The sequence below is a fragment of the Cololabis saira genome, chromosome 21, assembly GCF_033807715.1.
Source record: "Cololabis saira isolate AMF1-May2022 chromosome 21, fColSai1.1, whole genome shotgun sequence".
Lineage (NCBI taxonomy): Eukaryota > Metazoa > Chordata > Actinopteri > Beloniformes > Belonidae > Cololabis > Cololabis saira.
The window spans coordinates 32,616,787-32,633,828 of record NC_084607.1 but is presented as its reverse complement, the minus strand read 5'-3'; the positions used below and the strand labels follow the sequence as shown (position 1 = coordinate 32,633,828).

Genomic DNA, 17,042 nt, shown 5'->3' with positions numbered 1-17,042 from the left:
TCAAGATGTTATAGAATCGTTTAGGTGCACTGGAGCAAAAAGCAAAATCACATCAAAACTTACTAGAGCAGATTTAGGAAATGATCTAAGACTGGTTTAAGGACAGCAGTTACACTCGTCACTTAAACCGTTTTGTAAGTAAAGTTTTACATTTGTTCAGCTAAATGAAGTGCTGAAGCTGTGGAGACGTCTGCAGATTGTTCCGTGACCCAGGTCTGATGTAGGAAAGAGCTGTTTTACCCAATTCTGAGTAGATTGTGGGGACTCTGAGGAGGAGACATGTGATGAGCGGTAGAACCTGCTCCCGGCCCGAGACATGAGATGGTGCAGTTTGGGGGATAATTTACCCAAAACCGCCTTGTAAAAAAAGGCAGAAAAGGAAGCCAAGCAGAGCTTTAACCTTTCTTATTTTTTGTCATCAATTTGTCATCAATCCATATAACCAAATATTTGTAAGATAATGCTATATCTATTTCTATCCTTCTGAGATTCAAATACTGTCATGGCCTATATGCGTAGAAAAGCTGATGGAGTAAATTACAGTGTCATCATCATAAAGATGGAAATTAGTATTTTGCCAATTTTCCCCCCCAAACCATTAATAAAAATGTTCAACAGGACAGGAACCAAACTAGAGCCTTGGGGGACACCCCAAAAACCCACTGTGACCCGTCTGAGAGGTGAATCCTGAATCAATCGACAGCAGAGTTCCCCACACATGGAAAAACAAAGAACTACTCTGAATCCAGGCAGGGAAAACCACGACCCACCAACAAACAAGACCCCGCCCAGGTCTGGACCTGGATCCACAGAGACGTTTACAGAAGTCCGGCTGCTTCGTCCAAGAATGGAAAGACCTGTGAAAGGAAAGGAGTAGGAAAGAGTAGCAAATGAAAGAGTCCAGACTTTTCACCGAGGCATTAGACGTAAAGCTCGCGGAGCATCGCGAAAGAAAAGAAAGAGGAGAAAGAAGTCCCAGGACTGTTGAGCAGCTCCAATCACACACCAGATCAAACCTACATGAACTGGTCGCCCTGATGTTAAGAGAAGAGATGTTTCTGAGACGGTTTACTGCATCACATTCAGAACAAGCTGGCTTAAACTGACTCTCTTTCTATCTTCTGTCATGAATAAATAAATATGGGTTTTATCAGGTTTCTGAACTGCATTTGTTCAGAAACCATGTGACTGGTCTTGAATTCCTGGCTACGAGTCGGACGTGCATGAAACAGCACGGAGAAACACTGAATCAGACTTGAGTGATGCCTCAGCTACCGTCAGCAGGAAGTATCTATTTTTGTTTTGAACGGCCGGCTTCAGTTCACTGAGAGTCGTTATTGATCCCAGCAGCTAAAAACAGACATGAGGAGTTAAAATAGAAAGGCCATCAAGGCCAATATGGGCCCCTTTACCATCACAGCAGGGTGTGACTCTTCATTTAATATCTTCAGCTGCAGAGGAGAGCGAGAGCCAAGCCCAGGCTGGGATGAAGAGGAACACGGACTACGTTTACACTACAATAAACCTTTTCTAACCGGAATATTAGCAATAACCCGGTTTTGCACGGCCATGTAAACACCAATAACCCCTTTGAATAACCGGATTTGCTCATTTGCTCATATTCCGGTTTTTAAAAACCCGAATATGACCCCTGTGTTCCTCCTTTTCTAACCCGAATATTTGCCTAACGGGATTTCCCATTAAAAGGAACAGGAATTTGTTTTCTGCACATGTCCTTTTCGCAAGGAATCTTGGTCTTTTGAGTTCAGGAAGTTCTTATAAACACGGAGAAACCAAGACCAGGAGGAAACTAATCACTTCATAAATGTAATGAAGGATATGAACATTTTGGCATTTGTAGACGGTAGAAAGTACCGGGATAGCCTTCCTTCCTTCCTTCCTTCCTTCCTTCCTTCCTTCCTTCCTTCCTTCCTTCCTTCCTTCCTTCCTTCCTTCCTTCCTTCCTTCCTTCCTTCCTTCCTTCCTTCCTTCCTTCCTTCCTTCCTTCCTTCCTTCCTTCCTTCCTTCCTTCCTTCCTTACTTCCTTCTTTCCTTCCTTCCTTCCTTCCTTCCTTCCTTCCTTCCTTCCTTCCTTCCTTCCTTCCTTCCTTCTTCCCTCCCTCTTTTCTCCCTTCCTTCCTTTTTCCTTGTTTTCTTCCTTCCTTCCTTCCTTCCTTCCTTCCTTCCTTCCTTCCTTCCTTCCTTCCTTCCTTCCTTCCTTCCTTCCTTCCTTCCTTCCTTCCTTCCTTCCTTCCTTCCTTCCTTCCTTCCTTCCTTCCTTCCTTCCTTCCTTCCTTCCTTCCTTCCTTCCTTCCTTCCTTCTTTCCTCCTCCTCTCTCCTTCCTTCTTCCCTCCCTCTTTTCTCCCTTCCTTCCTTTTTCCTTGTTTTCTTCCTTCCTTCCTTCCTTCCTTCCTTCCAAAGATCATCTTTACACAAAAACATCATCAACGGGAATTTATCATTTTTACTGCGAGATGACAAATTCTTAACGTGAGGAATTTTTTTTACGCTTTTACGGTTTATCACCCATTCCTAGTCAGTACCAGCACCAAAGCACAAAAGAAGGCGACTTCTACTGGGCTGTTCATTATCTGCCGTGCTGCTTTTATTGTTGTTGTTTTGGATTTGGATACAGGAAGAAGAAGCGGAAATGACGGGAATTGCGTTATGATGTTCTCCGTGCGTCGCTGGTTTGATCCAGATATCCTGAATGATTAATTACCATGTATACAGGGATAATCCTGTTTGCTCACGCATGTAAACGGAATATTCCAAATGTTTCAGTAACCGGAATATTGACCGTAACCCAAATTCTGACTGCATGTAAGCATAGTTTACATGTAAACATAGTTAACATCCACCCGAGCCACCTGAGCGAGGGCGTTTCCTGCATCTGAAGATCTGGCAGCTGTCAGTTCACGTTTAGACAGGAAATCCACCCGCTGGGACCAACCAGCGTTTCATCACAGATGGGGCCGAACTCTGGGTTTTAAAAACACCTTTTCATCAGCCTTGTGCAGACCTGGCCATGGGCCGGCCTCGTGTTCATCTCTGTTACTACTTTCACTTTAACCTGTTTCCTTTCGCTCTCTTTATGCTCAGTCTGAATAAGGAACCTTCAAACCTTAAAATGGTTTCAGTGATAAAAACTGGGTTGAATCAGGGACATAATGACGTCTGTCAAATGTCACAGATTTCCTTTTATGTGTCACCCCTCTTGAAAAAAAACCCCACATGTGGTGCAGACAGGAAACCTAACCCTGAAACTCCTTACACAAATATTGCACATTACTATAAAGTGAGAAAGCGCAGTCATTTTGAGGATTGTTTCTCAAACTTGAAACGTTGTTAAGCCAGAAATTCTGGGGTTTTTATTTATTAATTCATTTAAATCCCTGCCACTCAATTACAAACTAAAGTTTGTGAGTCACATTTTCAGATTTTTTATCTTTGAAATTTGTGAGTTCATGAACTCAGAAAGGTAGAGTTTTTAGGGCCCGAGCACCTTCAGTGCGAAGGTGCTATTGTATCTGTAGGAATTGTTTTTCTTTCTTCTTCTGACGAAAGGAGGGCCTTTTTGCCCCCCTAAACGTCCCCAAAAAGTCACCAAATTTTGCATGCAAGTCAGGCCTGGCGAAAAATTTGATATTTAATGGTTTACATTAATGGGCGTGGCAAAATGGCTCAACAGCGCCCCCCGGAAAACTTTGTGGCTCAAGCCCCACAATACGGTTTGACGTACATGCACGAAAATCGGTACACACTTGTATCATGTCGCAACTGAAAGAAAAGTCTCTTGGCGTCATGCCCGAAACCGAACAGGAAGTCGGCCATTTTGAATTAGTCGTGTCATTTTGGCGAAATTTATGCCATTCCTTCGAAAGTTAATTCAGCCCGAACCGTAACGTGCCCCCAAGTGTGTTATACATCAAAATGTGCGTCTCCATCCTGCGACAACACGCATTACTTTTCTCTTTCAAAAGCGTTACCGTGGCGGCGCTAGATGCCAAAAAGCGCACCCACCCTTCATCTGATTGGTTCAGACAGAAAAATCTTTGAGCCTCAAGCCCCATAATACGGTTTGACGTACATGAACGAAAATCGGTACACACCTGTATCATGTCGCAACTAAAAGAAAAGTCTCTTGGCGCCATGGCCGAAACCAAACAGGAAGTCGGCCATTTTGAACATTCTGAATTAATCGCGTAATTTTGGAGCAATATATGCCATTCCTTCGAGAGTTAATTCAGCCCGAACCGTATCGTGAACCCAGATGTGTTATACATCAAAATGTGCGTCTTCATCCTGCGACTACACGCATTACTTTTCTCTTTCAAAAGTGTTACCGTGGCGACGCTAGACGCCAACAAGCGCACCCCCCCTTCATCTGATTGGTCCATATTTGATAGTTCCCCAAAAGGCACCAAATTTGGCACGCAAGCCAGGCCTGGCGATAAATTTTATATTTCAGGGTTTCCATTAATGGGCGTGGCAAAATAGCTCAACAGCGCCCCCCGGAAAACTTTGTGCCTCAAGCCCCACAATACGGTTTGACGTACATGCACGAAAATCGGTACACACCTGTATCATGGCACAACTTAAAGAAAAGTCTCTTGGAGCCATGGCCGAAAACGAACAGGATGTCGGCCATTTTGAATTAATCGTGTCATTTTGGCGAAATTTATGCCATTCCTTCAGCAGTTAATTCGGCCCGAACCGTAACGTGCACCCAGGTGTGTTATATATCAAAATGTGCGTCTCCATCCTGCGACTACACGCATTACTTTTCTCTTTCAAAAGTGTTACCGTGGCGACGCCAGACGCCAAAAAGCGCGCCTCCCCTTCATCTGATTGGTTCATATTTGATAGTTCTCCAAAAGTCACCAAATTTTGCATGCAAGCCAGGCCTGGTGATACATTTGATATTTCATGGTTTGCATTAATGGGCGTGGCCTAACGGCTCAATAGCGCCCCCTAGAATACTTTTCTCTGCCATAACTTTTGAATGGTTTGACATAGGAAGTCGTGGGTGGTGTCATGGGACTCTGTAATGAGTCCTTAAGCTTCGTTGGCCTTAATTAGCCCCGCCCCTTCTTCTGATTGGTTGTCCCGATTTTCTGCTATAACTTTTGAATGGTTTGACATAGAGAGTCGTGGGTGGTGTCATCAGATTCTGTATGGAGTCCTTGACCTTCATTGGCCTGAATTAGCCCCGCCCCTTTTTCTGATTGGTTGTCCCTTTTCTCTGCTATAACTTTTGAATGGTTTGACATAGGAAGTCGTGGGTGGTGTCGTTTCTGATATGCTTATGGGGGGCGGTGGCCGTGAGTGCGAGGGCCCGTTCATCGCTGCTTGCAGCTTTAATTTGGTTTTAGATTTGCAAGTTTTCCCCCATCTGAATAATATCCTCCTCGGGGCCTCCTCAAATACTATCGATCCAGCTTAGCTAGCATTAACAAAATCTATATTAGTTTCATTCATACTCCCTTAGAGGATCCTCTTAAACTGTGTCAACTCCCTCATCATGCTGGTGTTTATCAATGGGGGGCCCAAACAAAGACAGTTTCCCCAACAAGTCAGAAAAGGCCCTGGTGGGGGCGGTTTCCTGCTGACATTTGGCTTCCACGTGCAGGTATTTAGTGCCTTTGGGCAGATGTTGTCACCACAGCAGCGTCACTGCTGGCGGGAAAGGCAAAGGCATTTCTTTTTTTAATTTGTCGGAGAACGTGTACTGTGTGTTGTTGCATCAGCATGTGGAGGTTTAGCAGCTCTCTCAGGCATTTTGTAACCCTTTGTTTGCAGTTTCAAACCGTGAAACCTCTGTCTTGGCTTTTAGTAGACAGCCGAGGAAAAGTACATCAGATCCGTTTGATACAGCTGTGCTACAATCTGGTTGTTGGCTTCCAGCTTACTGAAGGATCACCCCCCCCCTCAAGAAAAACAAAAGATAAACAAAGAGCAAAAATGTCTACTTATATTTTGATATGGCAGGGTAGTTGATTTATATATCCATGAATGATAACTGGTGTGCTCTGCCCTCCCTGCCCTCCCTGATATGTACAGCTCCCGCTGCCTCAGCAGAGCAAGGAACATCTTAAAGGACAACACCCACCCCGGTTTACACTTCTTTGACCTGTTGCCCTCTGGCAGGCGCTTCATGCTATATGAACCAGTGTATATATAGCATATCTACTCTTATATAGTTATTCAAGTATATTGTTATACCATTGCTGTCTATTGTTCTCTATTATATTGTAGTATTATAGTAAAGTAATGATAATGTAATACTATGCATTATAATTACTTCTATTAGTACATACATACATAATATTACAACTAAATGCTGGGCGTTTCTTTTTTTTTCTTTTGTTTGCCTTGATTTGTTTTGATTTTGATTATATTGATATATACATATAATTGAGTATTATAAGTAAGCTTATTGAATCTTTTCTTATGTAAGTTATGTTATGTACTTGTCATGTATGTAAGATTCAGGGGTAAGACTGGATAAGTGGTCACTTCATTCCTACTCCGTTTCGAGCATGTTGGTGGATCCGTGAGGTCTGCCCAAGTGCTGTACATATATATATATATACATATATATATATATATATATATATATATATATATATATATATATATATATATATATATATATATATATATGTATATATATATTTTGTGTATATGTATGTATATATATATTTTTTTATCTTTATCATGCATGTTCAAAATAAAATCTTCAAATCAAAATCAAATCAATTTCATTGTATCATTATAATGATAATAAAGGCTTTCTATTCTGTTCTGTTCTATTCTATTCTAATGATATTACGTATGTTTATTAAACATTCTATTCTATTCTATTCTAATGATATTACGTATGTTTATTAAACATTCTATTCTATTCTATTTTAATGATCTTATGTATTCTTATGAAACGTTCTATTCTATTCTATTCTGTTCTATTCTATTCTAATGATCTTATAATGTGTTCTTATGAAACATTCTATTCTATTCTATTCTAATGATCTTATTATGTATTCTTATGAAACTTTCTATTCTATTCTATTCTGTTCTATTCTATTCTATTCTATTCTATTCTATTCTATTCTAATGATCTTATTATGTATTCTTATGACACATTCTATTCTATTCTATTCTATTCTATTCTATTCTATTCTAATGATCTTATTATGTATTCTTATGAAACATTCTATTCTATTCTATTCTATTCTATTCTATTCTAATGATCTTATTAGGTATTCTTATTAACCCTCCCTCTTTGACGGTGTGGTTTCCAGCCCTGGTGTGACGGTCCCATCCCTCACAGGACCAGTCAACACCCCGACCTGAGAATAGCGGGCTGTGATTGGCTGGCTGCTCGGAACAGCCCGGGCGCTAGGACCGCGCAGCCCCCCCCACGCCGCGTCCTCCCGCATGCAGACGTGCGGGGAGAAACGCGGCTGCGGTGCTGATGAGACGGAGAGACGGAGGACAGAGAGAGAAGGAGAGACGGGAGGAGCGGGCAGCACATCAGCCGGTAAGAGCAGCAACAGGCTTGTCTTTATGTCATCACGACTCTTTTGATCTGTGTGTTTCATAACGCGGCGCTGTCAGTTGACGTCTCCCCGGATCTCGTGGTTCACATCAATATTCAGTACATAGTTTCATCACGGGACGGTTCATTCTCACCGATGCGATGTAATCACGTAATCACGTCGTGACCGGTTGGAACTCACCTGAGTCCTGCTGTCAAAAAGTGTAATGGGATGTCTAGTGTGTGTAAAGTTTGGGCTCCTTCCTCTAATCCTATGTTTATTTTGTAAAGAGGCAATTAAAATGATCTGATCGTAATTGGCCTTATTAGGCAATTAGTAACGCAACATGTAACTTTTTTTCAGATGTCATTATTTAATCAACAAAAATGAAACCAAAAGTCAATATGGTCAATACTAGGTATCCACTCACTGCTTCCATAGGATTTAAGAGGTTTTAGTCCTTGATGAACTGGTCATCCGACCTCTTTACAACCAGAGGTTTTTACAGTTTACAGTGTGTTTTAACACAACACCAAGACAGAGAGACTCAAGCAATGGTCACAGAGTGGTTGTTGTCGTACATCAATGCAATTCAATTCAATTTTATTTATATAGCATCTATTACAACAGAAGTTGTCTCTAGGATCTTCCAGAGAACCAGAACATTTACCCCCGAGCAATTATTACATAAACAGTGGCAGGTAAAAACTCCCCTAGTGGGAGAAAAACCTTAAGCCAAATAGTAGCAAGGAAAAATTCCCCTTTAGGAGGAAATAAACCTGGGCCAGGACCTGGATCATAACGGGGGGACCCTCCTGTTGGAGAGCAGACTGGGGTCAGTCAGGAAGTTTTATAAAACTATTATCAAAATGACAGTGAGAGAGATTATTCACACACCTAATTTACCCCAGTGTCAGACAGTACAGTGCTCAGAAAAAACAAAAAACAAACACCGCCACCTCAGAGCTTACAGTTAGCATGTTCAAAGCCCATGACAGCACATTTGGAAAATCCCCATGACATTATTTATTTAACCAAAATGAAGCCAAAAACAAGAAAACCAAAAATAACAAGAAAACTAATCCCTTGGGGAATTTAAGAAGGTAAGTTGCAAGACGTGTTTCCAGGAGAGAGCATTTTCTGTCTAAAGGGATCATGGAAGCACGGTTGAGGTTCACAAGGCTCCATCTGAACAAACCAGCACACTTCTGGAGCAATGTCCCATCTCTGATCCAGACTGAGGTGGAGATGTTTGGTCTGAATGTCCAGGACAAACCAGCAATACCACCTCAGACCTTCGTCAAGCACGGTGGAGGAGGGATGCTGGTCCGGGAGCTGGACACCTGTCCATCATTGTAGAGTCTTCCAGAGACAAATATGACCGCATCTGTTTGATAGGTAAAGCTCGGCTGACCTTAATGTCTCTAATACAAGCCTGTAACTTTAGTAGTTGCTCAGTTTCCTGTATCTTCATAGATAAGTAAAGTTAGGCGTGACTTCCGGGGGAAATTATTGTCATGTTTCCTGATGATTGTATCATAAGAAAGCATTAAATTGGTCCCAGTACAGAACCCTGTGGAACGCCATAATCTACTCTCATGTATGAAAATGATACAACATTTACAAGAACAAACAGGAATCTGTCAGATAAACTTGACTTAAACAAATCCGAAGCTGTTGCCTATTGGTCCCAGCATTGTATTCAAGTCTTCATAATCACATGTGGTCAAATGCTGCACTGGGATCCAGCAGGACCAGCACAGAGACCAGTATGGAGGTCTTTAGTTCTTTAACTAATCCAGTTTAAGTACCATGGTCTACTTTAAATCCAGATTGAAACTCTTCACAAAAACCATTGATAAATATTAACTAACTAACTAAAAATCCTCCAAACGAGCAAAGTGTTTCTGTTGTTTTTCTCAACAACCCTTTTAAGGATTGGGGTATAAAAAGAAGGCAGTCATGTCATGATTGGGCTTTTGGAGCAACAACCAGTCAGCGTGACTGAGGACAACTCCTCAGAAATGTACAACTAGTTGTTTGTTTCTTAGTTTGTGTGTGCAGTTTTTGTGTTTCGATATGTTGTATTAATTAAAGGATCAGCAACAAGTGAAAGCCTTAAAGTACATTACGTAACAGGGTTAATCCTATTAATACCTAGTAATTCTTTTTTTATGCCAGAACTGAGGTGGGATTAGAGAATTTTGCGTCACCACTGTTATCTGTACCCAAGTCAAAAAGTGTTGGAAAAAAGTTGTTTATTTGTAAAAAAAAATGTGTGAGGCGCGCTATGAAAGCAGAGTCTTCACACAGCGTCCACCTGTGAATTATTCAGGCCGTGGCCGGAGCTAATAAAGCATCAGGTTTTCCCAGGATGTGGTGGGCTGCGGGAGAGCTTTAACAAAGGCCCATCAGACTGGTTTATGGTGTCACACCTAACCTCCAGGCTAATTCTGGACCCGCATTTCCCACATTTCCATAGAAACACTCAGTGACATCTGCTGACGAATAGGATGAAAACAGTAAGGAAAGACTGACCCATGACCAGGAAGAAAACTGTTCTGGCAGACATTTCGGAAAACAGTCCTATTCACTGTGATTTGAGGAAGAGATGAATGACTTTGTTCAACAGATAAATGTAAACGTTACTACAACTAAAAAGTGATACTTGGCAGAATCTAAATGAGTAAGGTTGGTTTTTGAAGTCCCAGGTCCAGATTTTTCTTAAAGATGGCCACAGCTGTTACCTGGAGACAACGGACTGCAGGCTGTTTATCCTGGTTTTTCTACCATTCACCTCATTCATTCTGCTCCCTCAACAGGTTGTAAATTAGCTGACAGATTCACTACACACTTCCTTACTGTCAACAGAGCAGATTTGTGTTTTTACTACCTTGATTCGCTCAAAACTGAATAATAAAGAGTCCTGGGAGATTTTCGGACGAAGGAGACAAAAACATCCTATGCAGGATTTAAATTGACGTAATTCACAAATCTGCCAGACTTTCTTGTGCTTGGTGATATTTTTCGGCTGTGTGGTAATGGCCAGGCTCCAGAAAAGCAGCAGGGTTATAAATCACAGGAGGCCGAATTCAAACGTGCCCATTACAAAGCATAATGGTGACAGCAGACCAGTAACTCTCACGTTTTAGCTACTATTTGGTTACATAAAAGAGAAAACCAGCCGTGGTTGGCGGTTCAGACTGGATGTCATTTCTTTTAAATATTAGTAGCTATAAAATTCCAGTTTGAGTGTTTCAGTGACTGATTCCTCTGTTTTAGCTGATGCAGTGAGGAACAAAGAGTCAACAGGTTGAAAACCTTTTTATTGACTGCAGTGATCAGTGATCTACCACACTGGAACTGTTATGTCTTGCATCACATTTGTTTATTCTTTGTAACTTATGTGTGTTTAAAAGTGCCTGTTACAACAGAAGTTGTTTCTAGGCACTTTGCAGAGACACAGAACATGACCCCGTTATTACATAAACAGTAGCAAGAAAAACTCCTCTTTAGGAGGGAAGGGGGTGGCTGAAGACAAGTCGGGTCGAGCAGGAAAAGAGCGATGGGAAAGAGGATAAAAAACAGAGAGAGTAGAGACACAGATATATTGTCAAAGGTCCAAAAGAGCAGATATATTAGTATTAATGATCGTTAACTGGAGAACTAAGAGTTTTACGTACATGTGACTGATACCTGGTTAGTTGGTGGACTACAGAGACCACTATAGAAACAGGTGTGGACAACAAACTACAGGAACAATGGAGAACAATGATGGTTATGAGATACTTCTAATTAATAACTGAGAGAGGAAAGAGAAGGAGGGGTGATGGGCACCGCTCAGTGGATCATGTTGGAGTTCCCCTGCAGCGTAGCTTTACAGCAGCATATCTACAACGAAGAGAACAGAGAACTCTGCCAGGAACATAAGGCACTATCAGGTCTTGCAAATATCGGAGCTAAGCCGTTTTGGGCTTTATACGCAAGTAATAAGATTTTGAATCGGATTCTGAGTTTTACGGGTAGCCAATGGAGCAAAGCTAGCACTGGAGAGACGTAGTCTCTCTTTCTGATTCCTGTCAGCACTTGGCTGCTGCATTTTGGATCAGCTGGAGGCCCCATTGGTCTCTGTTGGGTTTTTGCTGTTGTGATGCTCCAAATGTGTTCAGGTGGTGGAAGACCTGGACTGCAATCCGGATCAGTTCAGTTCCTGGACTCTTTAAGCATGAAAGATCAGAGCAACATCTGGCCAGATTTAGGGTCTGAAAACAGTCTGTAGTTCCTACCCATCCAAGGGGCGGAGCCAACGGTTGTTGGTTAGCGCTTCAACCCAACAGAATAACAAACAAGGTGACGGAAACGGGTCAATGGAAGAGTGAGAAGAAGAGTAAATTCAACTTTTGCTGCAGCAAAATAGCAAACACATCGACCTCACGAGGGAATGATTGGAGTCTTCTCTTCAGTTTTAGAAAAAAGGTCGGAATCTTTAACTGTTGATGGCAAAGTTGATCCAAACCTCAGCGGCAGCAGTCTACGGTTCCATACAGATCTGATTGACTCTCCCAGACTTTTAGGCAAGTTATGGCGCTTTTCCACTAGTACCTAGTTGGCCCGACTCGACTCCACTCGGTTTGGTTCTTTTCCACTAGGGGTCTAACGTGCCGAGTAGATACTTTTTCTGTATCTATTCTGCTGAGGTTCTAAGCGGCTGAGTCGGCTGTATCTGACATCATCACACTACAGGCCACCGATTGGTCGGGGGGTTGGAGTCAGAAGTCTGAGTCAGGATGTGACATCAGTGAAAGAGACTCTGACGGCTTCTTGTTCATTTTATTCAACCAGCAATGGCAGCGCAAAAGTCTGTTTCATGATCCAACTCTGAGGTGCAGATGTTCATAAACCTGGAGGCTGAAGAGAATTAAAAAGGGATCTAGACGGTGATAAGGAACGACCAGATCCACAAGGAGCTCTGTCTCTTCACAGCTGCTCACGGCTCCAGCCAACTTTTCAGCAGCGCCAAAACAAACAAACAAAAAATTAAAAAGTGACGCCGCTTGAAGCTTCTCTCACTCTCATTTTTTAACTTGATATCAAACACAAGCCACAGATCCAGCAGCACATCTATCATCTCCTCAAGGTTCTACATCTTTAGTGTTGTTGTCTTCTTTGTTTAGATCACACAGTCAAATACGTCACCGCAGCTTCACTCCAACCTCCTACTTCTGCTCCAGGTGCTGGATTATAGTGGAAAAGAAACCAGGCCGAGTTGAGTCGAGCTGAGCTGAGATGAGTAGAGGGGAGTAGGTACTAGTGGAAAAGTGCCATAAGTGAGCTCCAACGGATGGCAGCTATTTTGTAATGGATCTAGAATGTGGTTTAGTGTGGACTTGCTGAAATACACAAGGCTGTTCCTGAGCAAGACCTTGTTTGGATGAAACAAGGAAGCTGATGTTTCTGTAGAACCTGCTCTGAGAACCGGCTCCAGCTGTCCTGTCCAGAGAAATGAGCTCCATCCCATCAGAGACGCAGACTATTGAACTATTGAACCCTACCCTCTGCTCTTCCCTCCTGAAGATGTTTGTAGTCTCAGATCGTGCCCCCAGGTTGGTGTCGTTTCCAGCTAGTGAGGCCTTCAGCGTTCAGGGGCGGGACAGCCTCAACCTCGTCCAGCAATAAAACACCGGATCAGTGACACGAAGGTCAGGTGTCAGCTCGAGGGGTTTGGCTTCATTCCATGTGAGTTCCCTGGCAACGCTATCATTCTCCAAATCCCACAGTCAGCTCCAGGGTTCCTATGGTAACGTTGAGGGGTGGGGGTTGTAGGAGTCCAACAGATTGCTCCAGCTCCTCCTGAAGGAGCCGGCGGAGCGAGCAACACATGTCATTAACACATCTTAATAAAACATGGATGTCACCTCGGGTTCGGTCTTTTGTTATCATGTTTGGACAGGATGTTGGAGCCGGATAGCTTTACTGGACACTCATACAACCTCGGACCAGAAGACAGAAATAAACCTTGTGATTCTCGCAATTACTGTTATTCGTTTGCAGGTGGTACGAACCCCAAATATTTCATGTTTGTTCTGGTCAACCTCAAGGTACATAAGTAAAGCTTTTTCCAGTTTTTAATGTCCACATTCCTTCTCTCAACACCCAAAAGTTGTTTAAGAACTGGGGAGAGCAGTGATGACGAGTTCAGTTTTTATATTGTCCCGTTTTCCAGGTCAGGGCTGCAGTCCAGTCCAGTATCGTGTCCTCATCGTGTCTTTGTCCAGTCCCAGACCGTCAGGACTGGTTCCTGATAACATAATATGTGTATATTAATTCATAAAAGGAAGCTAATGAGGAAAGGAAAATTAAATATTACATCTCAAATTGCATTTCAGAACCGGTGCATTCATTTTTCATTTATTATTTAAAAGATTACAGTCACTTGGTGTGTGCTGTTTTGACAAGTAACACTCAGATCGCTCACGTTTTCCAGCGGGGACATGTTTCAACTGCAGAAAACATTAAAGTTTGGCATTTTTTGTCAAAATAAAGTGGAAATATACTTTAATTACACCCCTAACCCCTTAACAACAACAGAAAAACTAGAACCTGGTTGGAGAGATCTGCTATTTTCATCATGTAAAATGTTGAAGTTCTGGGAACTTCTGGTTCCCAAACTTTGACTTTGTCAGTTTTACCCTCTCAGCATGACACAGCAGAATCGTGAATCATGACCTTCTGACTTCTTCCTCGTGGAGACGTTCCAGACGGAGATGACGCAGACATGACTCATCACATTTTTGGTCACGTAGAGCACGACACCAGTTTCAGCAGGAAGTGCACCGACGAACAGGAAAACCCGCCACTTAAATAACACTTAGACCGACACTTAGATAAACACTTAAATAACTACAACACCACACAGCTAAGACATCATAAACACACTGGGCGGGGTTAGGAGCCACTCTGAATCCCTCCTAGTCTCTATCTGTGTGTCTATCTCACCTGTGTGTATACATATACAGTGTGTATATGCAAATAAATGACCAAAACAAAATAAACTACTACTACTACTACTACTAGTACTACTATCTAGTCCACTGGTCCAGGGTCTCTGATATTTATTGATTGATCTTTTTACAGCGCTGCTTTTCACTCCTCTGCTCATAAATCCGTCCCGTACAACCACTTTAAAAAAGAAAATGAAATGTTGCAGATCAGATATAATTTACTGTCAGAGCTGGGTAGAGTAGCCACAAATTGTACTCAAGTAAAAGTACTGTTACTTCAGAATAATATGACTTACTTGAGTAAAAGTAAAAAAGTACTTGGTAAAAAAAACTACTCAAGTACTGAGTAACTGTTGAGTAACCATGTAACCAATCATCTTCAGGCAAATTAAATCAATAAAATAATAAAATAAATTAAAATTTATAAAAAAAATAGCTTAAATTAAAATAATCTTAAAGCAAATTCAAGTTTTTTAATAAATAATAAAATAAATAAAATAATAACAATAAAAAATAAATTAAGCACAAGTAGCGCAAAGTTTCAAGCCTTTGTACTTTTCTTTTTTAACCAGGCAGAACTAGAACAAACATGAACTCATAGAAACTCTGTGTGTGTTTGAGTCTGTGTAAATGTGACAAAACATGCAAAAACAAAAATTTTTCCCAAAGAATCACCCAGTGATGTCATGAGATTGACGCGTACGTGGATAAAAGGGATAAAAGGAAAGTAACAGCTCAACGTAGCCTAATGTAGCGGAGTAAGAGGAACAGTTTCTTCTTCACAAATCTACTCAAGTAAAAGTAAAAAGTATAGTGATTCAAAACTACTCCTAAAAGTACAAAATTTCCCAAAACGTACTCAAGTAAAGTAACAGAATAAATGTAACTCGTTGCTACCCACCTCTGCTTACTGTCTAGGTGCATAAGGACATTGACTAGAGGGATTGACTGTGAAGGTCTGGTCACCTGTCCAGGTGAACCTGGACCAGACTGGACAGCAGGGCGTGGCCTAGATGATGGATGGATGATGAAGAGAACAGTTACAGTGTTACGAGTGCTTCTCAACCATCACGTATTCTAGTTTCAGCTTGGTTCATTTTTCCAGCATGACTCAGTCAGTCATTCCAACCCTTCAAAGCTGCTGTTGCGAGTTACATCCTTTCAACACTTGTTGCAAAACTGTTGCAGAACTGATGTGCAGAAGTGAGACGTGGGGTGGTTCACGGTGGAGCCGTGATGTAAGATCAGGATGAGACGTTTGTGTGGGCTGAACTCTCCATGAAGGATTGATCTGCTCCTACCAGGTTCTGGTTGAAGATGAAGACGTCTGAAACCACGTGGCTTTCATTGAAGTAACAGAGGAGCAGCTGAGATTGAAGGAGGCGTTTCATGAAGTGTCTCCAACAGTCGGCACAGTTTCTCACCTTAATATACGTGTCATTTGGGTCAAAATACAACAGAGATTTGTGCCAACAGCCCCCCACCGTCAGCAGGGGTGTCTGAGGAGATGTTTCCTGCCTGACTTCATTAGTGTCTCATGTCTCTCTCAACCAGGTTCAGGTCTGGACTTTGACCGGATCACTCCAGAACCTTGAATCTTTTATGTTTCATCAATCTGATGTAGATCTGCTGCTGTGTTTGGGATCATTTCCTGTCACATGACCCAGTTTCAGACAGATGTCCTCACATGTGTCTCTAGAATACTCAGGTCTACAGAGGAGTTCATGGTCTAGAAACGGGGTCTGCAACCCAAAATGTTGAAAGAGCCGTATTCGACCACAAACACAAAAAACAAATATGTTTGGAGCCGCAAAAAATTAAAAGTCTTGTATCAGCCTTAGAATAAAGGCAACACATGCTGTATGTATCTTAGAACTGGGTCCTCGGCTGCAAATGTAGCTGCTTATGTCTTTCCACATGACTCTTTTTGTTATTGGACAACTTCTCGCTACAGAGCAAACATTCAGGCAATGAATGCAAATGATTTGCTCCAAGAAACATTGAATCCTCTTTTTCTCCCTTTGGAAACCCTTTGGCCAGTTTGTTTACAACAGCCACCTAAAAATAAATAAAATAATAATATAAATAAATAATAAAAATAAAATAAAAATAATATTTTAGAAGAGGAAGATTTTTTTTCATTATGCACTTCCAGAAAAAGTCAAAATTTCGTGAAAAAAGTCAAAATTTCGTGAAAAAAGTCAATGTTGAGAAAAAAGTCAAAATTTCAAGAAAAAAGTCGAAATGTCAAGAAAAAAGTCATAATGTCGAGTTTCAACTTTATTCTTGAAATTGTATTTCAACATTAATCTCAACATTTCAACTTTTTTCCTGACATTTTGACTTTTTTCTCGAAGTGCACAATAAAAAAATCTTCCCCTCTTAAATATTTTTTCTCCTGCATGGCCCTGATACAAATCTTTGTTAACAGAAATGTTGATTTATTCTACACATTTTTACAGCATTGGAAAATGTTAAGAATGTTTGTGTCATGTTTTT

At 41.5% G+C, this 17,042-nt stretch overlaps 1 protein-coding gene across 1 annotated transcript in view; it reads left to right on the top strand.

Annotated features, from left to right (window-relative positions):
• The first annotated feature begins 7,445 nt into the window (after window positions 1-7,445).
• Window positions 7,446-17,042, top strand: part of slc16a3a (solute carrier family 16 member 3a) — a 32,388-nt gene continuing 22,791 nt past the window's right edge. The window contains exon 1 of the mRNA XM_061712121.1: window positions 7,446-7,544. The gene's annotated coding sequence lies outside the window, so the exon portion shown is untranslated. The remainder of the gene's footprint in view (window positions 7,545-17,042) is intronic.